The sequence below is a fragment of the Saccopteryx leptura genome, chromosome 6 (assembly GCF_036850995.1).
Source record: "Saccopteryx leptura isolate mSacLep1 chromosome 6, mSacLep1_pri_phased_curated, whole genome shotgun sequence".
Taxonomy (NCBI): domain Eukaryota; kingdom Metazoa; phylum Chordata; class Mammalia; order Chiroptera; family Emballonuridae; genus Saccopteryx; species Saccopteryx leptura.
Genome location: NC_089508.1, coordinates 153,356,886 through 153,381,613, shown reverse-complemented (window position 1 = coordinate 153,381,613; position 24,728 = coordinate 153,356,886). Strand labels below are relative to the sequence as shown.

The following is a 24,728-nucleotide window of genomic DNA, read 5'->3' as shown; positions in this document are numbered from 1 at the left end:
GCTGTGAAGATAAAGAGTACAACGAACACCCTATAGCCTTTTCGCTGATTCACCTCAGTTAAATTTTACCCCATTTTCTTTATCACCTGATCTTGTCTCCCCCCCCTCCCCACGCACACATTCAGGCGCATGCGTGCGCGCGCGTACAGATACATATTTTTTTGGAGCTATTTGAGGCTGTCACATTTTGTGACTCCTACTTACTTCAGTACGCACTTATCTCCTAACCAGAGGAATATTCTCTTATGTAACCACACCATGGTTTCCAGCATCAGTCACTTAATCTAATGATGCCTGTTAAAGCATTTTCCCCCTCTTCTACCAGATTCAGCTCTGTCTCCTTAGCATGATTCAACTGGGAACATTTCCAGAGACTTTCTTTGTCTTCCATAACAGTGACATTTTATGAATTCACCTCCCTCCCTTTCCCCTTTTTTCAAACACAGAATACTCCTTGTTTTGAGTTTTAGCGGTTCCTGTCTCCTGTTTCCGAGTGCTATTCCCTGACTTGATGTTGTGTCTAAGGCTCACCCATGCTGGCAGGCAGCTGTCGTCCATCCGTCGCTGGTCCTGCTCCCCATCCCAGTGTGCGCACCGACTAACGTTTATTTTCATGTTGATGAATAGCTGGGCTTTTCCAGACTTTTGTGAGCGCGGACAATGTTGCTGGGAATATCCATGCACGACTGTTGGCACGCATGTGAACGTTTCTCTAGCAGGGGTAGTCAACCTTTTATATCTCTGTTAGTAGTAAAATTTACTAACTGCCCACCGGTTCCACAATAATGGTGATTTATAAAGTAAGGAAGTAACTTTACTTTATAAAATTTAGAAAGCAGAGTTACAACAAGTTAAAGCATATAATAATAATTACTTACCAAGTATTTTATGTCAGATTTTCGCTAAGTTTGGCAGAATAAATCTTTATAAAACAACTTACTAGAGTTAAATCTTACTGTTTAAATCTATCTTTATACTTTGGTTGCTCCGCTACCACCCACCATGAAAGCTGGAACGCTCACTAGTGGGTGGTAGGGACCAGGTTGACTACCACTGCTCTAGATGTATCCAGAAGTGCTAGGTCACCAACCATGTGAATGATCAACTTTTCAAGATAACTTCAAATTGTTTTCCAAAGTGGGTGTGGTCCTTTTCCACTGGCAAAGAGGAAGAGTTCCTGTGTACTTGATATTTTTTGGCCATCAAATGTATAGTGTGTTACTGTCTAGGAATGGCTATAATTAGCATTCTTGGATTACTAATGGGGTTGAGCATCTTTTTGTGTTTTTTGACACCTGTGTGCCATTCTCTGTGAAGTGATAACAGTGAGAAGAGTAGTAACACCTCCTCTTGTTTACAGCTGATGGGGTGTGAAGAACTACTTAAGCACACACAGCATTTAGTCCTGAAACAGCCTACTGAGGTGGATACCATTAGAGTATCATCTTTTCTCCGTGGATTTTGCCCACTTCCTTCCAGACTGTTTGTCTTTTTCTTCTTGACTCCTTCACACCTTCTGTTATAGCTTTCTTTCTCTGACACCACCCCATGGGCAGAGGGGAGAGTGCTGCCTCACTGCCAGTGGAGGTCTATGTCCTGGTCCCCGCTCTGCCTCTGTTGACACCAAAGGGGGACTCCCTGTGACTGCTGAGCAGTGTGGATATCCCGATGCCCCACATGGTCTCAAGCAATAAACAGGTGATGCCTCATTATTGGCCTGCTCATTGACAGTCCTGGCTCCCTACTTGGCCTGCTGTGATACCACGACCCCAGCAGCAGTGTTGGGGCGCCTCCTTGTACATGGCCTTGAGGAGGTGGACTCCACGCTCCCCATTCAGCCCTGGAGGGCAGGTGAGAGTGACGGCACTGTTTTCCCTTTGGTGTTTGGCTGGAGTAGAGAGGTGGTTACCTAAGCATCCTGTCATGCCAGGATGCCCCTTTGCTGGTCCTTCGGCTGGAGAGAGCAGGCTGTTGCCGGGGTGGTTTGGGTCGGTGGCCTTGGTGTTTCCAGGCTCCGAGTCTGGGGTGGGTCAGGCAGGAAGAAAATGCAGAGACTTACCACTGTGTCCCGGGTCCTGAGGCTCAGCTGATCTGCTTTTTAACTACCATGAGTTTTCTTATGATTTATACAGAATTGTTTTACATATAATGCCCAAGCCCTTTTGTTGTGCTGTGTGGGAGAAACAGGAAAAGGTATGTTTACTTCATCTTCCTACAAGTGGAAACTAGTGGGCTGGTAAACGTTCTTCGTATATTGTTAATCCTAATCCTCAATCAAGTGTCACACCCATTGAAAAGATTATTTCTCAAATTGCAGTTTTTTAAAACCTTTCTTTCTAGTGCTTCTGGTATCTGTTTTGTCAAATGCTCTTGATTTTCAGGTAGTTGCACTTATCAATCTTTTCTTTCTTCTTTCTTTTTAGGGCTAGTGGTTTTGTTTCTTGTTTATGAAATAATTCCTTATCCTAAATTAGAAAAATAGTCTCCCATAGTTCTTTCTAAAATTTGTAATGTTTTTGCTTCTCATGTTTAAGTTTTTAATCCACCTGGAATTGATTTTGGTGTATGTTAGGGTAAGGGGTCCAATTTCATATTTTTAAACAGCCTCATTAAAGTATAAATTGACATACAATAAAAAAAAAAGGATATTTAAAGTGTACAATTTGGCCCTGGCCAGTGACTTAGTGGAAAGAGCATCAGCCTGGTACATGGATATCCCAGGTTCGATTCCCAGTCAGGGTACACAGAAGTGACCATCTGCTTCTCCACCATTCCCTCTCCCTCTTTCCCTCCTGCAGACAGTGGCTTGATTGGTTCAAGCATTGGCCCCAGGCGCTGAAGATAGCTTCGTTGGAGCACATCAGCCTTAGGTGCTGAAAATAGCTCAGTACTCAAACATTGGCCCCAGATGGGTTTGCTGGTTGGATCCCAGTCAGGGTACATGCAGGAGTCTGTCTCACTATCTCCTTTCCTCTCACCTAAAAAAGAAAAACAAATGAAGTATGCAATTTGATAAGTTTTGACATATACATGTACACACCTGTGCAGCCATTACCACAATAAAGAAAATGAACACACTTATCACTCAGCAGTCTCTCCCTGACCCTGGGTAACCCACTTGCCCTTGTACCTCCCCACCTTCTCTCCCTCCCTCAGCTACTGCTGATTGGCTTTCTGTCACTAGTAGTGTGAGTTTCAGAGATTTTGGTATAAATGTAACCATACAGTACATACTATAGTTGTCCCTTGCCATATCACAGTTCACTTTTTGCAGTCTCACTGTATTGTGAATTTTTAAATTGTATGTATCTAATTTTGTATTGCGGATTTTTTGCTATATCCACTGGATTTTGCGTTATATAAGTATATTTATTATTTTAATTATTTTTGCAGTAAAATAAGCATTTTCTAGCCTAAAAAAGAAAACAATATAAGAAAATTAAAAAGTATTAACTAAAACATATTAAAAATATTAAATCAAAATAAAATATAAGATCGCTACTTCATGGATTTTCACCTATCGTGGGGGGTTCTAGAACCGAACCGAACCCCCATGATAGATGAGGGACCACTGTATTTTTGTTTGATCTGGTTTTTTTTTCATTCAGCATAGTTATTTTGATACTCTTCCATGTTGTAGCATGAATTAATAGTTTATTCTTTTTTATTGCTGAGTGCTAGTCCATTGTAGGTCTGTAGCACACTTTGTATTGGACATTCAGACATTCAGGTTGTTTCTGTTTAAGACAATTACACATTAAGCTACTATGAGCATTCATGAACAAATCTATTATAAAATATGCTTTTGTTTCTCTTCTCTGTAAATACTTAGGAGCAGAATAGTTCTATGTAACTTTTTAAGAAACTGACAAACTTTTCAGATTTTTTCACATCTACGAACAGTACATGAAAGTCTCATTTGTGTCACATCCTCACCAAACTCTTGTTGTGGTCAGCCTTTCCAATCTAGCCATTTTAACAGGTGTGTAGTGGCATTGTCATCTCAGTGTGTATTTTCCACATGATAATGAATATCTTTTTATGTGCTTTTATATATAATGTTTACCTAAATTGGTATTTAGTAATTGTATCATTAAGTATATGCAAGTATTATTCAAAGTTCACAGTGTATTCTAGCTTCTTTTTGTTTTGCTTTAAGTTAATTTGCATGGGATTGGTGCTTGCTTCATTTATCTGTGGTGTGTGTCTTTTGCTAATTAGATACCAACCAATAGCTTGGTTGGTCCAAGTGTTGGCCTCAGGCACTGAGGGTAGCCCGGCTGATTCAAGCATCGGCCCCAGGCAGAGTTTGCTGGGTAGATCCCGGTTGGGGCGCATGTGGGAGTCTGTCTCTCTATCTCCTCTCCTCTCACTTAAAAATTTTTAAATAAATAATAAAAAATTTTTTCAGTTATAGCCAACATTCAATATTATATTAGTTTCTACTGTATAGCATACTGGTTAGACATTTATAAAAATTACAAAGTGTTCTCCTTCAATAAGTCGAGTACCCTAGAGTAAATTTTCTTAAGTAAAATTTTGACATTTCTTATGTCGGAAAATATTGTTATTTTCCTTATATATTTCAGTGCAACCTTTGAGTTTAGAAACTTACGTCTTTCAGTTCTGGGAAATTTTCTTTGTTTTGAGGATGACTTCCTCTTCTTCTGAAAGTCTTATCATTTGGGTGTTGAAGTGCCTTCTAACTTGCTTATCTTTACTGTTCTACTTTCCATCTGTTTTTATATTTGCTCTGGGATGTTATCTTAACTCTACCTTCTAACCCTTTTATTGAGTCTATTGTGCTTTTAATTTCAAAAAGTTCTTTGTTATTTAAAAATTTTTTTTTATGTTTTCCACTGCCTTTGATCTGGTTACTGCTCAAAATTAGCTGTCCTAAGTGATTTGGCCTTTATGAAATAAACGAATTTAAGTTTATGCCGCAGGCTTCTTTTCCGCTGTGGTGAGCTCCTTTTCTCCGGACTTCTTCCCAGCTGCTGGTTTCTCAGTAGCCGCAGCCTTTTCTCGCACCCCGGACTTCAGCTTCATAACACCAGCAGGCTTCCTTCCTTTCCTCCCTACCACGGGCTTCTTGCCCGGAACCTCTTCACATCTGATTTGGCTTCTAGCTCGGCTGCTGCTTTTATCCTCTTGGTGGTTCTTGACCTGGCAAAGAATGGTTCTGGCACATGGTCCTTGCATACGGGTTCAACTTCAACATGACTCCCAGGTTTTCAGTAGATTCTTCTTCAGGACTCTGTGATGAATCTTCCTGTGTGGTGCTTGGAGGGCTCTTTGGTTCACTGGGCTTTTCAAGATTCTGCTGAGGTCTGTACTGAGCCTTGCATGGGTGGGCAGGTAGTAGCTATCCTTCAGGGGAGCAACTCTATGCCCAGTGCCACACAGGTCATCTAACTTGTAGAAAGCACTTTCAATCCAAATGCAGAGACAGAACACATGCCATAGGAACAAGTTCCAAAATGTTCAGTTTGCTGTCATTAAGCAGAGTAATTCCAGGGTTATTTCTCAGGGCTTTGATACTGTTGTCCTCATTATAGATGATGCAGGGTCCCTTGAGCCAGATACCTGATGGTTTCTCATTTTGCCCTTGCTAGTTCTCATTTGCTGAGAGGCATAGACCTTTTTGATATCACTCCTGGCCTTCAGTTTCTTAAGAAGTAAATCAGTCTCCTTGGTCTTATAGGCCAAAAGGAAGTTCAGGAACTTCTCAATACCATGATCTTTAGACATGGCCAGTGCTGGTATGGCCACGACAGCCAGGGCACGCAGAAGGCATATTGTGTCTATACTGTGCTCACTCGGCAGTGCCAACAGCACCAAGTTTGGGTTGGTGCAAACATGCGGCCCCCATGACATATACTTTCAAAAGCAACAGAACGATGAGTCCCCTCCCACCTGGGACTCTGGGTATTCAAGCCACAGCTCTGCCAGGACCCCACGACTCAGCACTGGTTTGATGACCTGCCAATTCACAGACAGCATAGGGCTGTCTATTGTTTTTGTGTAAGTTGGTGTGAACAGAGCTCACAACATCTGGTTGAATGGGAGCCTTGAACTCAGTAGGCACAATGACGTCTTTGCCAGATGAAACCCCTTTTCGGAGAGCATTGGTGTCAGAGGATGAGCACATGCCATGGTGGAAGAGGAAAGGGCCACATGCTTCTCATCCCAGTTGCTCCACAGGAAAAGACAAAAAGCTCTTTTTAAAATAATTTTTGAAAATTTTAGAATAGATTTGGGTTTACAGAAAACGTGTGAAGATAGTACAAAAAAATATCCCATGGATTCTGCATCCAGTTTCTCCCGTTATTTATTACCATAAATGAGCCAATATTGATACTTTATTATTATCTGAAGTCTGTACTTTATTAAGATTTCCTTAGTTGTTGCCTAATGCCCTTTTTCTGGTCAAGGATCCTACCTCTAACACCACATTACATTTGGTTGTCATGTCTCCTTGGGCTTCTCTTGGCTATGACAGTTCCTCAGACTTTCCTTGTTTTGGATGACTTGAATAGTTTTGAGGAGTACTAATTGGGTGTTTTGGCGGGATGTACCACAATTTTGGTTTATCTGATGTTTTTTCTCATGATTAGTCTGGGGTTTAGGATATTTTTAGAAGAGAGAGCACAGAAGTGCAGCACCATTCTCGTATCAAGGTGCATGCTCTCAACCTGACTCCTTACTGCAGGTGTCAGTGTTGGTTACCTGGTTGAGGTCGTGTGTCGGCATTTCTCCACTCTAAAATTACTCTGCCTTCCCCCGTTTTATACTAAGTGCTTTCTTTTATTCTACAGCTTTAAATAGTATATTTTATTTGTTTAGATCAGTGTTTCTTAATGGAGGGGCAATTTTTCCCCTCAGGAGATGATTGGAACAAATAAAATAAAATAGCATCTTTTTCCTGTTTCAAGAGTATATTTTTCTTATGTCTCTGAGAATATTAATATTTATTTTATTGTTGTTATTCTGCTGATATATATCAAGTATATCTTTTCTCAGCTTTTTGCTTTTAATATTTCCACATTCGTTGTTTACCAGTGATTTTTAAACATCCAATGTCAGTCTGTTTCTAAACTAGAGTTTAGTCTGCCTATATATATAGTAATTATTGATATATTTGGGCTTGTTTCTTTGGTCTTTTTAAAGGGTTTATAATTATCTCTTTTTTTCTAGATGTTTCTTTTCTAGTTCTTACCTTTGATTATCTTATTTTGTTGTTTATGTTCTCCTTTTTAAATCTAATTTCTCACTAACAATATATAAAATATGCAGTCTATTATAGTAGTAAGATATACAAACTTTAAGTGCATGGCTTGATATTTTTTCTGAATACACAATTTTAGACCATCTGTTAAAGATATTCTACCACTTGCTGGCTTCCAATGTTTGTGTTGCAAAGGCTAATGTCATTCTAATAGTCATTCCTTTAAAGGTGAGCTGCCTTTATTTTTGTGGATACTTTTAAGGTCTTCTCTTTGTCTTTGGTGTTGTATAGCCCATTTGTATTTATACGTTGCCTTACTCTATTGCATTCTTGGTGATATCTTTGTATATATGTTTTATTTCATTAATTCTCTCTTTAACTTTATTTAATTTGCTGGACCTTGAGAACATTATACTAAGTGAAATAAGTAAATCAGAAAAAGCTAAGAACTACATAATTTTACAAATATTGGGATATAAACTGAGACTCATCAACATGGATAAAAGTGATGTGGTTGCTAGGGGGAAGGGAATAAACAGGGACAAATATAAGGTGATGGATAATAATTTGAGTTTGGGTGATGGGCACACAATGCAATCAACAGTTCGAGTGCTATACCTGAAACCTATGGGTTTTGGGTTTTTTTGTAGTTGTTGTTTTTCTGTGTGTGTGTGTGTGTGTGTGTGTGTGTGTATGTGTATGTGTGAGAGAGAGAGAGAGGCAGACAGACAGACAAGAAGGGAGAGAGATAAGAAGCATCAACTCATGGTTGTGGCATTTTAGTTGTTCATTGATTGCTTTCACATATGTGCCTTGACAGGGCTCCAGCCGAGCCAGTAACCCTTTCCTCAAGCCAGTGACCTTGGAGTCAACCCAACAACCTTTTAGCTCAAGCCAGCAACCATGGGGTCATGTCTATGATCCCACACTCAAGCTGGTGAGCCTGTGTTCAAGCCAGGGACCTTGAGGTTTCAAAACTGGGTCCTTAGTGTCCCAGGTCGATGCTCTACCCACTATACCACTATTTGGTTGGGCAAAACCTATGTATTATTATTGACCAATGTCACCCCATTAAATTTAATTTCTAAATGAAACAATAAAAAGAGTAAAAACAAGAAGGAATAAAATAATAATTCACTGTTACATACATATAAGTTTATTATTTCAACCATTGTATTTTTCTTTTCCTTTCTTTTTAATTTTTTGACAGAGACAGAGAGAGAGAGTCAGAGAGAGGGACAGATAGGAACAGACAGTAAGGGAGAGAGATGAGAAACATCAGTTCTTTGTTGTGGCTCCTTAGTTGTTCATTGATTGTTTTCTCATATGTGCCTTGACCGGGGGGCTATAGCAGAGCGAGTGACCCCTTGCTCAAGCCAGCGGCCTTGGGCTCAAGCCAGCGATCTTGGATTTCAAGCCAGCGACCTTTCAGCTCAAGCTAGTGACCATGGGGTTATGTCTATGATCCCGTGCTCAAGCCAGCGACCCAGTGTTCAAGCCAGATGAGCCTGCGCCCAAGCCGGCGACCTTGGGGTTTCGAACTTGGGTCCTCCATGTTCCAGTCCAATGCTCTATCCACTGTGCCACCGCCTGGGCAAGCCCATTATATTTTTCATATATAGAAACTACATTTCCTCCTCAGTTAGTCATTATTCATAGTCTTTTTTGTTTTCTCATCTTTGTTACAGTATCATTTATCATTTTTTTCTGTTAACATTTTATACACAATTTCTGTAACTCTGTTTCTGAAAATTTCAGTATGGGAGAGAAAATTATTGTTTACTGTTTCTATTGAGTCTCATTCACTGACTCTTGCCTCATCATACATTAATCTTTTATTGGGGGTCAATTTTATTTGTTGATGGCAACACACATATTAATCTTTGATTATGAGCCCACTGCTTGCTCATAATCTATGAGATTCCTGTGTTGAAACGGGAAGATTTCCTATAGGTTACATTTGCTTGTCCATCAGCTAGAGGCCTTGGGGAACCACTGCCCTGAACCATATCAGTCACTCTTGAGGATTTTGACTCAGTGAAAGTGGAAATTACAGCTCGAAGTTTCCTTTGCTGTGGAACCAACATACTGTGTCCTGACAGCAATGCTTCTATTGCCCTTTGCCCTTGGGACAACTTGACCCCTCCTGGCTCCTCGCTGCTCATGTAGCTCATGTCTCTTTTATATTTAGTGGGTGATAAATGTTCCTTGATGAAACATTTACTCTTTTTTTTAATTGAGAGGAGGGGAGACAAACAGACTCCCACATGTGCCTCGACAGGGATCCACATGGCAAATCCCTGTCAGGGACCTGAGCAGGTGGTGGCGCAGTGGATAGAGCGTCGGACTGGGATGCGGAGGACCCAGGTTTGATACCCCGAGGTCACCAGCTTGAGCTTGGGCTCATCTGGTTTGAGCAAAAGCTCACCAGCTTGGACCCAAGGTCGTTGGCTCGAGCAAGGGGTTACTCAGTCTGCTGAAGGCCCACAGTCAAGGCACATATGAGAAAGCAATCAATGAACAACTAAGGTGTCGCAACGCTCAACGAAAAACTAATGATTGATGCTTCTCATCTCTTCGTTCCTGTCTGTCTGTCCCTGTCTCTCCCTCTCTCTGACTCTCTCTCTGTCCCTTAAAAAAAAAATCCCTGTCTGGGGCTGATGCTTGAATCAACCAAGCCAATGGCTGTGAGAGGGGAAGGAAGAGCGAAGAGGGAGATGGGGGGAAACAGAAGCAGATGGTCACTTCTTATGTGTGCCGTGTCCAGGAATCGAACTGGGGACATGTGCACGCTAGTCAATGCTCTATCCACTGAGCCAACCAGCCAGGGCTGAAACATTTACTCTTTGACAGCAACATTGCCTCAAAGAGTGTTTCCTGTCCAGAACACCTTGACAGCCATGAAGCCAGAGCAATGTTCTAAGATGAGATTTTTTATTCAGCACTTCAGCCAGGAACCCAAATGTAATCCTGGGAACTTAGAAAAACTATGTCTCTGTAGAGAAAAGGACCCCTGAAAAATCAACCTCAGGCTCCAGTTCAGAGATCATGAGTCACCATGTTCTCTAGATAAGATTCTACATGAGAAATTTCTTTCAGAATTTAGTGCCAGAAATGCCTTGTCTTCCCTGAGGGATTGGCCAGCTTCCTCTGCCGTGTGGCGGGCGGAGCCCTGTACTACATCTTATTTCCCTTTTGCCAAGCTGCCTGGTAGCATTTGGAAAAACAGATGCCATATCGTATCAGTTCTTTCAGTCTTGAGGACTGACTTTCTCCTCATTCTCAAAATTATAATTTCTAGTTTGGATGTATATATATTAATAGATTTATAATCTATTTACCTCTATCTCTTTTATGGAAAGAGGCAAGTTATACATAAATTAAGTTAAAGTTTATAGACACTACATTTCTTTTCCTTATGTTCTTAAGATATCCACAGGGAAGGTACAACCTGAAATATTTATGCAGATTGATCTGGCTGCGAGGTCTGAAGCTTCATACCTCAGGCATGAAGAAGTGAGGCGTTTCTCCCTCTGCTCCCTTCTCTTGTGGGCACATGTACCCCAACTGCTCGAACTGTGATTCTCCTTTGCCTTCATGGTGGGCCAGGGGTAGAATGAATTGTTTTGGGGCTTCACCCAACCTAAGGGTAAGAAGTAGATCTTGCCCATATGAAGACATTTTTCCAGAGAGTTCAGAGTAGACTAACATACAGTCTGTTCACAGCAGGGGCACCCCCATATTATAAGTGGCAGAACAGGGGTGCCCTTGACAAGCTCATTCTGTGAGTTCTGACTATTGCTCTGTCTCATGCACCGGCTCCCAGTTTCGACCACTACATGAAGTGCATGAGAACACAGGCTGGGGAGCTGGGCTGCCTGTTCACATGCTCTTACCACTCACCCTGTAATTACCGCGTGACCTTCAGCAAAGCTACGCAACCTCATTGCAGAATATGAAAAGTAGGAGTATCTACGTCCCAGAGTTGTTATAAGGGCAAAAAGATTAAATATGGGGAAAATGCTTAGAACATATAGAAAGGACTCAGACATGCCAATAATTATTATTACTATTTTTAAGATTATTGTTACTATTGTCACTATTTCGGTGGGAACAGAGAAGTGACTAATAGAACTTCCCAGTTGTCACATTGTGGAGATATTTCCCCATCTTGTACTGCACTGATCCCGTGGGCATCTCCAGTTCAGACCTACTACTTTCTTTCTTTTTTTTTTTTAAGATTTTATTTATTCATTGATTGATTTTGGAGAAAGAGAGAGAGAGAGAGAGAGAGAGAAGGGAGGAGGAGCAGGAAGCATCAACTCCCATACGTGCCTTGACCAGGGAAGCCAGGGCCTCGAACCAGTGACCCCAGCATTCCAGGTCAACAATTTACCCACTGCACCACCACAGGTCAGGCCAGACCTACTACTTTCTTACTGCAACCTGCTGCTCTCAGAGCCCTCCCCGCCCCTTCCATTTTCTTCCTTTCAGCATCTCGCAGCCTTCTAGAAGATTCGGGCCTCAAAGTTAATTTTATCATTCACTCATCCATTCACTTTTATTCATTCATCCCAGTAGTGCCTCAAGATCATTCCTTCCTTGAGGTTTGTGATTGGCCCCCAATTCTGAGGCTATGTCAAGCCACCCTTCACACCCTTGACTCAGGCCACTGCTCTCCCTATGAGCAGAATATCCAGCCTCCCTGAATTACAGTGTAATTTGGCCTCCCCGGTCCTAACTCAGGTTGTGTAGTGGGCACCTCGGATGGCTTTACTACACTGGGAACCCTGCTGGTGACTGCTGGACCCAGGGACCCAGTGGTCCAAGGAACACAGTCTCGGGCCTGGAGACAGGTCAGTGGCTGATCACTGGCCACGTGGGAGACTGAGAACTGAATCTTAAGCAAATCTCAGGCCAGGGCTGGCAGGGTAAGGGAGCGGTCAGGCCAGGACACCACAGTGTCTCTGGAGACCCCAGTTTTTGTGGACCCAGCTCTCACTTTGGTCACGCCATTATTGAAGTCAAAGGCTCAATATTGCCATTGCCATCCAATGCCACCCACATGGGGCTCCAGATTTACTGGGACCCAGAGACAAGTGTGCACGAGCAGGTGACAGAAAAAAATATTCTTTCTTCCTCATGATTCAGCTTGATGACCGGGTGGTGGTCTTCCATGGCCTGGCTCAGGTGGGAGCCACGGTGATAGCAGCGAGGTACTGAATATTGGAGAAGGGGAACAGGGGACTGTTCGGAGGGGTTAGAAGTGTACCAGGGACTCTCTTGTTTGGAGCATCGGTGAGAAGTATGTCACAGTATTTGATACCCGTGCCCCCTCAACCAGCTCTTTGGAGGCAAAGGTGTCCTCAACATGCCCAGCCAAGTCTGGCCACTTGCCCGCACTGGAGTGTGGCCTGCTTTGTTAGTCTGCCAAGGCTGCCATGACATGCAGACTAATGGCTCACACAACAGAAGTTTATTTTCTCATAGTCCAGGTGCCCAAAGTGCAAGTTGAGGTGAGAGCAGGTTCAGTGTCTCGTAAGGACTCTATCCTTGGGTTGCAGACTTCCACCTTCCACTGTGTCCTCACACGGCCTTTCCTCTGTGCAGAGACAGAGGGACAGAGAGAGAGAGAGAGAGCAAGCTGTGGTGCCCCCAGTTCTATCAGACCTGGGCTACATCCTTATGTCCTCATTTAACCTCAGTTACCTCCTTAAAGACCTTTGCTCAAAATATAGTCACACTGGGGCTGGGACTTCAACATATAGATTCTGAAGAGACATAAATTCAGTCCATAACACCCACTATGCCCCTGTCATGTGACCTGTAGTTGAGCCCGCCCACTCCCCATCGCATCTGTGTGAAGGACTGTCCGGTGTCTGCACCTCTCTACAAATGTTGACCAAATCAAAACCAGATGTGTCCTTCCAGGCAAATGAAAGCTAACTTTATTTGAAGAATGCTATAAGATTTTCACAAGCCCCCTTGCTGTAACTGAGAGCTCTGGGGGGTTGCAGAGCCAGGCCTTAGCCACACCCTTTATCTTGCTCGCCCCACCCTGCTGTGGCTTCTCTCACAGTTGAATTGGAAACAGACCAGATTGCCAAAACAAACCCTGTTGTTTCCACACACAGGAAAGAGGGGCTTAAACTGCACTTTCTTAAGGAGTGGCAGCACATTCACATGGGCGGTTGGTACCTAATAAAAGTCTGTTCTGTCCTGGGATTTGTGAACGAAGCAGGCTTTAGATTGGCAGGGACTCATGGCCTGGCGTGACTGCAGGCTTTGGCCTCTGCTCCTCCCCTGAGGAAGACCCTGCTGAGGGCCAGGTGTGCTCAGTGCCCCAGGCTGGGGAGGATTCCCCCCAGAGTGGGTGCTCTGCTTTGGAAGGGCCTGGAATCCTCCACTTGCAGACCCTGTGGCCCCTCATGTCAGACCTGCCAGCCACCTCTGGCCCACTGAGGTACAGATGGGCCAACAGACAAAGATCTTTGCTTGGACTCACCTCTCTCGGACCCTGGATGTGTGGGGGCTGCTGGAGTATCCAGCAGGGCCACAGAGCCTGACAGTGGTCTCCAGGCGCCGCTGCCAGAGAAGCTTCAATGCTGGAGTGAGATCGTAAGCAGGAGGGGTGGTGCCTCTGGCCTTGAGAACCAGAGAGAGGCTGTGACTGTGTGGGCAGAGCCCTACTGTGTGTAGGACCCCTGCTTGCCAATGGCTCCCTTGCTATGGTCTGAATTTGCTAGAGTGGAGTAGCCCTGATCGACGACAGAGCACTGTTCTTTCCCTGGGCCAGCTGGAGGCTTGGTGCTCTCCAGGCCTGCTGAGCTGTGAGGAGCCAAACTTCCAGGCTGTGTCCGGAGGTTGACAAAAGAAGGTTTCTGGCTTGGAAGGAATTTCTGCATCTCTTGGACGCCAAGATCCATTGAACACTGAGCTAAGGGCCCCTGGAGATCCTCTGTCCTCACGGGGAGAATCAGAGCATTTATTTATCCAGTGCCGCCCCTGTGAAATGCTAGAAGACTGGAATCCCCATCAGACAGAGTCCCTTCCTTCAAGGAGCTTCTGTTTTAAGGCTGAGAGACCCACACATAAACTAGCAGTGTGAGGTGTACCTGATGAACAACACACATGTGATGCTTACTAGGTGCTAGGCACCGTTCTAAGCACTAAACACAAATTAAGTCATTAATCCTTCCTGTACTTGTGAGATAAGTACAACTGCTGTCACCATTCTACAGGGGAGCAAACTGAGGTAGAGAAGTTAAGCAACAGAACCAAGATCACAGGGCAGTAGAGGTTGGAGCTGGTGTTCTTTTTTTTTCATAAATCATTTATTTATTTATTTTTAATTATTATTAATTTTAATGGGGTGACATTGATAAATCAGGGTACATATGTTCAGAGAAAACATCTCCAGGATATTTTGACATTTCATTATGCTGCATTTCCATCACCCAAAGTCAAATTGTCTTCCGTCACCTTCTGTCTGGTTTTCTTTGTGCCCCTCTCCTCCCCCCTCCTCCCCACCCCCACCACCCCACCAACCGCCCCATCCCCAGTAATCACCACCCTCTTGTTCATGTCTCTGAGTCTCATTTTTATGTCCCATCTATGTATGGGTTCATATAGTTCTTAGTTTTTTATGATTTACTTATTTCACTCAGTATAATGTTATCAAGGTCAATCCATGTTGTTGTAAATGATCTGATGTCATCATTTCTTACGTCTGAGGAATATTCCATAGTATATATGTACCAAAGCTTTTTAATCCACTCGTCCAATGACAAACATTTGGGCTGTTTCCAGATCTTAGCTATGGTGAACAATTCTGCCATAAACATGGGGCTGCATTTCTTCTTTTGAAACAGTGCTATGGTGTTCTTGGTGTACATTCCTAAAAGTGGGATAGCTGGGTCAAAAGTCAGTTCGATTTTTAATTTTTTGAGGAATCTTCATACTGTTTTCCACAGTGGCTCCACCAGTCTGCATTCCCACCAGCAGTGTTGGAGGGTTCCTTTTTCTCCACATCCTCGCCAGCACTTATTCTGTGTTGTTTTGTTGATGAGCCCCATTCTGACTGGTGTGAGGTGATACCTCATTGTGGTTTTAATTTGCATTTCTCTAATGATTAGTGATGTTGAGCAGTTTTTCATCTGCCTATTCGATATCTGTATGTCCTCTTTGGAGAAGTGTCTATTCATCTCTTTTGCCCATTTTATGATTGGATTGTTTATCTTCCTGGTGTTGACTTTTACAAGTTCTTTATAAATTTGGTTATTAACTTCTTATCAGACATATTGTCGAATGTTTTCCCATTGTGTAGTTTGTCTTTTTATTCTGTTCTTATTGTCTTTAGCTGTGCAAAAGCTTTTTAGTTTGATATAGTCCCATTTGTTTATCCTGTCTTTTATTTCACTTGCCCGTGGAGATAAATCGGCAAATATATTGCTGCGAGAGATGTCAGAGAGCTTACTGCCTATGTTTTCTTCTAAGAAGCTTATGGTTTAATGGCTTACATTTAAGTCTTTTATCCATTTTGAGTTTATTTTTGTGAATGGTGTAAGTTGGTGGTCTAGTTTCCTTTCTTGTAGGTAGCTGTCCAATTTTCCCAACACCAATTGTTAAAGAGGTTGTCTTTACTCCATTGTATGCTCTTATCTCCTTTGTCAAATATCAGTTGTCCGTAAAACTGTGGGTTTATTTCTAGGTTCTCTGTTCTGTTCCATTGATCTATATGCCTGTTCTTATGCCAGTACCAGGCTGTTTTGAGTACAATGGCCTTGTAGTATAACTTGATATCAGGAAGTGTGATACCTCCCACTTTATTCTTTTTCAAGATTGCTGAGGGTATTCATGTTCTTTTTTGGTTCCATATAAATTTTTGGAATATGTGTTGTATATCTTTGAAGTATGTCATTGGTATTTTAATCGATATTGCATTGAATTTATAAATTGCTTTGGGTAATATAGACATTTTAATGATGTTTATTCTTCCTAACCAAGAGCACGGTATATGCTTCCACTTGTTTATATCTTCATTGATTTCTTTTATCAAAGTTTTATAATTTTCCGAGTACAAGTCTTTAATCTCCTTGGTTAAATTTACTCCTAGGTACTTAATTTTTTTAGTTACAATAGTGAATGGGGATTGTCTCCTTAATTTCTCTTTCTGACAGTTCATTGAAGGTGTATAAAAATACCTCTGATTTCTGAGTATTAATTTTATATCCTGCCACCTTGCTGAATTCATTTATCAGGCCCAGTAGTATTTTGACTGAGACTTTAAGGTTTTCTATATATAATATCATATCATCTGCAAATAATGATAGTTTTACTTCTTCTTTTCCAATTTGGATGCCTTTTATTTCTTCTTCTTGTCTGGGTGCTGTGGCTAGGACTTCCAGAACTGTGTTGAATAAGAGTGATGAAAGGGGGCACCCCTGCCTTGTTCCTGATCGTAAGGGGATTGCTTTTAATTTTTGCCCATTGAGTATGATGTTGACTGTGGGTTTGTCACAGATGGCCTTTATCATGTTGAGCTATGTTCCCTGTATTCCCACTTTGCTGAGAGTTTTGATCATGAATGGGTGCTGGATTTTATCAAATGCTTTTTCTGCATCTATTGAAATTGTCATGTGGTTTTTCTCCTTCTTTTTGTTTATGTGATGAACCACATTGATTAATTTGCAAATATTGTACCAACCTTGCCTCCCCAGAATAAATTTCACTTGATCATGATGTATGATTTTTTTTCATATATTTCTGGATCCGGTTTGCTAATATTTTGTTGAGGATTTTAGCATCTAAATTCATCAGGGATATTGGGCTATAATTTTTTTTCTTTGTGTTGTCTTTGCCTGGTTATGGAATCAGAATTATGCTTGCCTCCTAAAAGGAGCTTGGAAGTCTTCCTTTCTCTTAAATTTTTTGAAATAGCTTGAGAAGGATAGAAGTCAGTTCTTCTTTGAATATTTGGTAGAATTCACTTGTGAAGCCATCAGGCCCAGGACTTTTTTTTGTTGGGAGTTTTTTTATAACAGTTTCTATCTCATTTGTTGTAATTGGTCTGTTTAGGTTTTCTGATTCTTCCAGATTAATTTTTGGAAGATTATATGTTTCAAGGAATTTGTCCATTTCATCTAGGTTGTCTAGTTTTTTGGCATACAGTTCTTCATAGTATTTTCTTACAATATTTTGTATTTCTGTTGTGTCAGTTGTTATTTCTCCACTCTCATTTCTTGGTGAGTCTGGTTAAAGGTTCATTGACCTTGTTTACCTTTTCAAAGAACCAGCTCCTGGTTTCATTGATCCTCTGTATTGTTTCTTTAGCCTCTACGTCATTTATTTCTGCTCTGATCTTTATACTACCTTCCTTCTACTACCTCTGGGCTTTACTTGCTGTTCTATTTCTAGTTCTTTTAGATGCAGGGTCAAGTTGTTTATTTGAGCTTTTTCTAGCTTCTTAAGGTAAGCCTGTTATGCTGTGAACTTCCCTCTCAGTACTTGCTTTGCTGTATCCCATAAATTTTGAATTGATGTATGCTTATTATCATTTATTTCTAGGAATTATTTTATTTCTTTGATCTCATTGTTAACTCATTTGTTATTTAATAACATGCTATTTAGTTTTCAAGTGTTTGAGTATTTTTCAGTTTTTCTGTTGTGGTTGATTTCTAGTTTCATGCCATTGTGATCAGAGAAAATGCTTGATATGATTTCGATCTTCTTAAATTTGTTGAGACTGCTCTTGTGCCCTAACATGTGACCTATTCTAGAGAATGTACCTGTACCATGAGCATTTGAAAAGAATGTAGAGTCTACTGCTGTAGGGTGTAAGGTTCTGAAGATATCTATTAAATCCGGTTGATCTAATGTGTACTTTAAGTCTGTTCTTTCTTTGTTAATTTTCTTTCTTGAGTATTTATCTAGTGATGTTCATAGGGTATTGAAATCCCCTACTATTATAATATTGCTGTTGATCTCGTCCTTTATATCCATTAAAGTTTGCTTTATATATTTAGGTGCTCCTGTATTAGGTGCGTAGAAATTTATAATGGTTATATCTTCCTGTTGGATTGCTCCCTTTATCATTATGTAGTGACCTTCTTTATCTCTTACCATAGTCTTTGTTTTAAAGTCAATTTTTTCTGATATAAGTATTGCTACCCCAGCTTTTTTTTCATTTCCATTTGCGTGAAATATTTTTTTTCATCCTTTTATTTTTAGTCTATGTGCATCTTTTGTTTTAAGGTGTGTCTCTTGTAGACAGCATATGTATGGGTCCTGTTTTCTTGTCCACGCAGCTACCCTATGTTTTTTGATCGGATCATTTAATCCATTTACATTTAAGGTTATTATTGATATGTAGTTGTTTATTGCCATTTTATTCTTTAAAGCTGTATTCCTCTTTTGCTATATTCTTTTTCCCCTTTGATCTGTTTACAGCAGGCTTCTTAGCATTTCTTGCAGTATTGGTTTGGTTGTAGTGAATTCCTTTTTTTTTTTTTTTTGTCTGGGAAGCTTTTCATTTCTCCTTCAATTTTAAACGATAGCCTTGCTGGATATAATAGTCTTGGCTGTAGGCTCTTATTCTGCATTACTTTGAATATTTCTTGCCATTCCCTTCTGGCCTCAGTGTTTCTGTTGAGAAGTCGGATGTCATCCTTATGAGGGCTTCTTTATAGGTGAGAGCCTTTTTTTCTCTATCAGCTTTTCATATTTTCTCTTTATCACTTAGCTTTGGTATTTTAATTATGATGTGTCTTGGTGTAAATTTCTTTGGGTTTCTCTTTAATGGAGTTCTCTGTGCTTTTTGAACTTGTAAGACTTTTTTCTGCATTAATTTAGGGAAATTTTCAGCTATAATATGACTGAACAAAGTCTCTATCCCTTGTTCTTTCTCTTGTTCAGGAACCCCTATTATGCAGATGTTATTTCTCTTCATGTTGTCTCAGAGCTCTCTTAGAGTTTCCTCAGACTTTTTGAGTCTCTTTTCTGCTGTGCTTCTGTGGCTTCATTTATCTTGTCCTCTACCTTGCTGATTCGATCCTCAGCTTTATCCATCCTGCTTTTAATTCCTTCCATTGTGGTCTTCATTTCTGATATTATATTTGTCATTTCTGACTGATTCTGTTTTATTATTTCAATGTCCTATTTCAGTGTACTACAGTATGGAGTGTTAGGGTCTGAGCTGCAGCACCCCCACCCACACAGCTGAGGTGTTTGTAATAACCATGTAATGTTGTTCTAAGATCTTTGAGCATCCTAACAATCATTATTTTAAACTCTTCATCCGGTAATTTGGTTATATCTGACTCATTCAGGTCCTTTTCTGGGGATTTCTCTTGATTCATTTGTGTTCCATTTTTCTGCCTTCCCATTTTGTTTGTGTATAAGAAGGTTTTGGCCACTGGAGTTCAATGGGTGTGGCTTCTGTGTTCCCTAGGTGTGGTCTGTCTGCAGGCTCTCCACCCCCCTCTGCTGCTGCTGCCTAGGGGCATTCGAGTAGGGGCATTGCCTGGGCCAGCCCCCTAGGGCCTTGCTGTGATTTCCATCTCTCCTCTGTGGGAGGGGCTGTGATCACGTGCCCAGGTCTACAAGCCTCAGTGGTCTCGGCCTTCACCCCACTGCCATGAGTGGGGTTATGTGCCGTGCCTGGGGCTGCAGGTCTGGGTACACCTGCAGGGGTGAGCACCCTTGCTCAGCTGAGGGTCTCTGCCTATTTCCAGGCTTTCGCCCCGCCCTTATGGGAGGAGCCCACTCGCTGGTTTGCTGCAAACCCCAGCTCCGCGGGCCAGGCTGGGCTGCATGCCCGCGCTTAGCCACGGGACTCCACCTGTTCTGGGTTTTTCCCCACCCCTGCCTGTTCTGGGCTTTTGTCCCACCCCTGCGGGAGGAGCCAGCTTGCGCCTCCCGCCACAAGCCTCAGTTCTGTGGGTCTGGCGAGGCTGCTCACTGTGCGCCCTTGCTTAGCGGCGGGACTCTGCCCCTTTTGGGGCTCCCGCCCTTCCCCCCGCAGATGGAATTGCAGGCAGGACCGCAGCTAGGCCTGACCACTTTTGTGCATCCCCTTCATCCCCGGCGGGCAAGACTGAGTTCACAACCAGGCCTCTGTCGAGGCCGGCTGGCTTCTGCCCTTGCCGACGGTATCACGCTTCCGCATCCTGCCACTGCTGCCTGTCCTCGGACGAGCCCTCAGCCGTGTGGGTGGGGGCACTGCAGCTCAGACCCTAAGACTCCATACTGTAGTCCAGAAAGCTCCCTCCTTCTAAGCGACTCTGCTCTGAGTGCTGTGGGAGAGCTTGTTTGGCTGCTGTCCTGCTTCCCTTTGCTGGTATTGCTGTTTCCAGAGGAAATATTTGCTTCAGATTTGGGGAGTGACTCAGCCCAGGGGTTAGGGTAGCTGCCCCTCAAAATGTTTATCCCTGTGCCTCCTAGATTATAGTCTCTTCCTGCTGCTCCGGTCCTCTCCTCTCTCCTGTACCCCAGAACCCCAGATGTGTGGTTGTGAGAGAGGTTTTCTGTGCGGTCCCTTTAAGAATGATCCTGGGTCTGAGAAATCTGTCTCTTTCTCACAAACAGTATCCTGACTTATTTCACAGCTAAATACTGTCCATATGCCTCTTCTAGGCTCTGAGGCTCAGGACCCTCCCCTCTCTGCTAAACTCTCTTCCCACCACGGGAGTCTTTCTGGGCTGCCATTCACTCCGGGAAGCTGGGCAGCCCTCTTCGTGTTTCTGCTTTTCCTACCAGTCTCAGTGTGGCTTCTTCAGTGTTCCTTGGTTGAAGAGTCCTTTTAGTTTAGTTCAAAATTAGTTTTTCCAGATGATGGTTCTTAAAATTAAGTTGTAATCCACTTTGGTTCTGGGAGGTAGAAGTTGGTATGTCTGCCTACTCCATCGCCATCTTGCTGCCCTTGAGCTGGTGTTCTTTTGCAGAGCCTGGCCCCAGACTACGTAGGACCTCCTCCAGGCTGAACAGCTCTCAGGAGCCCCTGTGGTGAGCGAGGCTTCTGAGGGGTCCGAACACTCCAGCTGGACGAAAGGAGGTTATCATGGAGGGGAAGGCAGGAAAACAGCTGGTGGAGGACACCTGTGTGCAGAGGGGATGCTGAAACGCCTTGCCTGTCAGGACTGGAGACTGATCTGACCTGGCTGGGATTGCGTTAGTGTATGACAGCCCAGCAGCCAGTGCATAGAGACTGGAAGTGGGAAATGGGCCCCCAAATGGCCTTTTTTGGCCTGGGCAGTGTTACCAAGCGATTTTTTTATATTGTAGTAAAGACACATAACATCAGCTTTATCACTTTAACCATTTTGAAGTGTACAGTTCGGTGGCATTAAGTACATTTACAAGAGTGTGCGAGCTTCACCTCTGGTTCATTCCAAAACGTTTTCATCACCCCATAGGAAACCTGTCTCCATTAAGCAGCTGCTCCCCAACCCTCCCCCTGTGCCTGGGAACCACTCTTCCGCTCTGTCAGTACAAATTTGTCTATTGTGGATATAAACTTACCTAGGCCACGTAAATGGAATCAGGCAACACGTGGCCCCTGGGACTGCTCCACTCACTTTCATGCCTTCAAGGTTCATCCACAGTGCAGCATGTGTTAGTGCTTCTTTCCTTTTCAAAGCCAACAGTCGCCATGCTTATTTTCATTAGAATGCCTTTGGGGGGCCCATGGACCCCCCACTCCACCCCAGTCACTCCCACCCTTTGTGGTTGTGCTCTGGGCCAAGCCGCACACTGTTGCTACCTGCCTACATTACTTGTTTCTGACTTCAGCTATTTTCAACCTTTCTCGTCTCATGGCACACATAAGCTAATTATTAAAATTTTGCAACACACCAAAAAGTATATTTTTTGCTGATCTGACAAAAAATAAGTACAATTTCAATTGATTTACAAAATAATAATAATAATAATAACCTACCCATTTGCTCCAAAGTGACTTTTTAAAAAATCAGGTGCCTATACTTGTGTATAAGGATTTCTAATACAAAGAAGTAACAAATCATATGCAACCTTATTATGCAACGTGACCAATAAGATGCAACTCTGTCATATGACCTATATATTTATGGTTCAAGACAGGATGTTCACACCGGTCAGCTCAAGTTGTGTTGGCTGTTGTCGTTTTTCTTTTTGACAATCTAATGGAAAAGAGATCAGTGCCCCTGACTAAATAGTCAGGTATTGCAGATTTTAAAAATTCTTGGAGCACACTGGTTGAAAATTGCTGGTTTAGACAAAATTATTTGGTCCAGATTTTGCAGGTTTCTATACAAAGTTCTGAGGGTTTAGTGTTAAGAGCTTGTCTGTAAGTAGCAGGTGGCTGCCTAGTGCATGGACTGGGCTCTTTTGTGGGAAGCCATGTCTGTGCAGGGTGACCCTGACAGAGGCCCTGGCTGATTGTCACTAGGGGAAGGGGGGCCCTTATGGAATGGGCCATCCTTCTCAGGCAGTTTATAATTGAGACCAGGAGAAGCCTGGACCACCTTGCACTGAGTGACTGGCAGAGGCTGGGAAGAGGGAGAAGAAGGCCCCTGAGCTCTGGGAAACGTCAGTCTATCATTTAGAAATGTCTCCCTCTTTCTGTGTCGGTCTCTGTCTCCACTCAAGCTGGCAAGCTCAGTGAGGTGGTGAAGGAGAGGGGGAAAAATTATTGGAAATAATTAACTTTCCCAAAGGATTGAAGATGGTGATTTTTTTAAAAGTCAAGCTCAACAGGTATTATTTATATACAGTAAAGTTCACCCCTTTAGGTGTTTAGTTATATAAGCTTTTGAAACAGTTTCTTATTCTGCTAAAATATACATAACATAAAATTTCCCACTCCAGCCATTTTTAAGTGTACAGTTCAGTGGCATTAAGTACATTGACAGTGTTGTGCAGCCATCACCACTGTCCATCTGCAAACCTTCTCATCTTCCCCAGCTGAAACTCTGTCCTCACTGAGGACTGCTTCTCTGCATCTCCCTCCCCCTTCTCCTGGTAACTTCTCCCTACTTTCTGCCTCTATGAATTTGCCTTCTGGATACTGCTTCTACGCAGAATATATTGATACAAGTGGAATCACCATGTTTAGGTCCTGGTGATTTGGTTTATTTCACTGGGCATGCTTTTCACGCATTGATCCATTCTGGGTGGCAAGTTTCAGACTTTCCTTACTTTCTAAGGCTGCATATTATTCCATCGTGTGTATAGAGTACATTTGGTGTCTGTTGTTGAACACTTCTCTTTCTTTCACCTTCAGGCTGTTGTGAATAGTGCTGCTACAAACACGGGTATACAATATCTGAGTCCCTGCTTTCACTTCTTTGGGGTATATACCTGGGAGTACAGTTGTCGATCAGATATTCATTTTATGTTTAATATTTTAAGAAACCTTCATATTGTTTTCCAGAGTAGTTAGATCATTTTACATTCCCACCAGCAATGCATAAACCTTCCAGTTTTTCTATATCCTTGCCAACACTGTTATTTTCATTTTTTTTTTTTACAATAGCCATCAAAATAGGTGTGAAGTAGTATCTCACTGTGGTTAGTTCTATGAGTTTGACAAGTGTCTATAGTCATAGAACCATAAGATGTGATTTGGGGCAGAACTTTAGCAGACAGAGGTGTACTTTTTCAAACACTCCTTCTTGGACAGTGAGAAAGAGGTTTCCAGGGAGGAGATGGGGCAGGAGGTGGGGAGATCTGCCTAGACTGAAGAGGAGAAATGCAGCTGGCAGTGGAGGGGAGCAGACCAGTGGCTCTAGAGGCTCAAGTCCTGAGAGTCTGCATCCGTGGGACCTCACCCAGACCAGTCGACTCAGGTGCAGCTGAGGGAAATGTGACTGCAGTGTGGTGCTGGGTGACTGCTTTTGGCTGCACCTCCCCCTCCCCACACCCCAGTCTCCTCTCAGGTGTGTTGACAGTTCCTGTCCTCTCTTCCTGGCTTCTCAATCAGCTGTGGTCTGTGAAGAGCCCTGCCTCCCAAGGAGACTGTGGTGGAATGATCCAGCTCTGGTAGAAACACAGCTGGGAAGCATTTGCCTCTTGCTCACCAATTGCCAATTGTGGGCGTATCTGTCGACCTGGCAGAAGTCAGAGAAGTGCTTGGACATCGTTTCCTTCACCTGAGGCCATGCAGGGTGGAAGCCTTGTGTGTCATTAACTGCCTTCATGGAACTCCTGCCCAGAAACCCCTTGGTTCACGTCCCTTAAGCGTCATGGCCTCTGTGTGCTTCCAACCCTGTGCACCATTTTGTCTAGTAAGTGGCAACCTACTCTGCAAATCTGAGTTGGAGGATAAAAAAATAAAATTGGTTCAAGATTTCCATGACAGATAGAAGATGTTGCATTTTAGAACAAATGTTGAAAATAACTTGAGAAAGAGTAAATACTGTATTCTGCCTGGAATTAGCTCTAGAAATCTTCACATATAGGAAAGCGAAAGGAGCTTTATCCTGGGATTTAGAGTTCTGGGTCTGGGGTCAGGGATTCCACTCTC

At 42.7% G+C, this 24,728-nt stretch overlaps 1 protein-coding gene and 1 pseudogene across 1 annotated transcript in view; one reads left to right on the top strand and one right to left on the bottom strand.

The window, feature by feature from the left end:
• The window catches only part of COL23A1 (collagen type XXIII alpha 1 chain), a 432,478-nt gene that overhangs the window by 97,599 nt on the left and 310,151 nt on the right, over window positions 1-24,728 (top strand). The window lies entirely within an intron of this gene.
• On the bottom strand, window positions 4,936-6,156 carry LOC136376454 (large ribosomal subunit protein uL4 pseudogene; annotated as a pseudogene).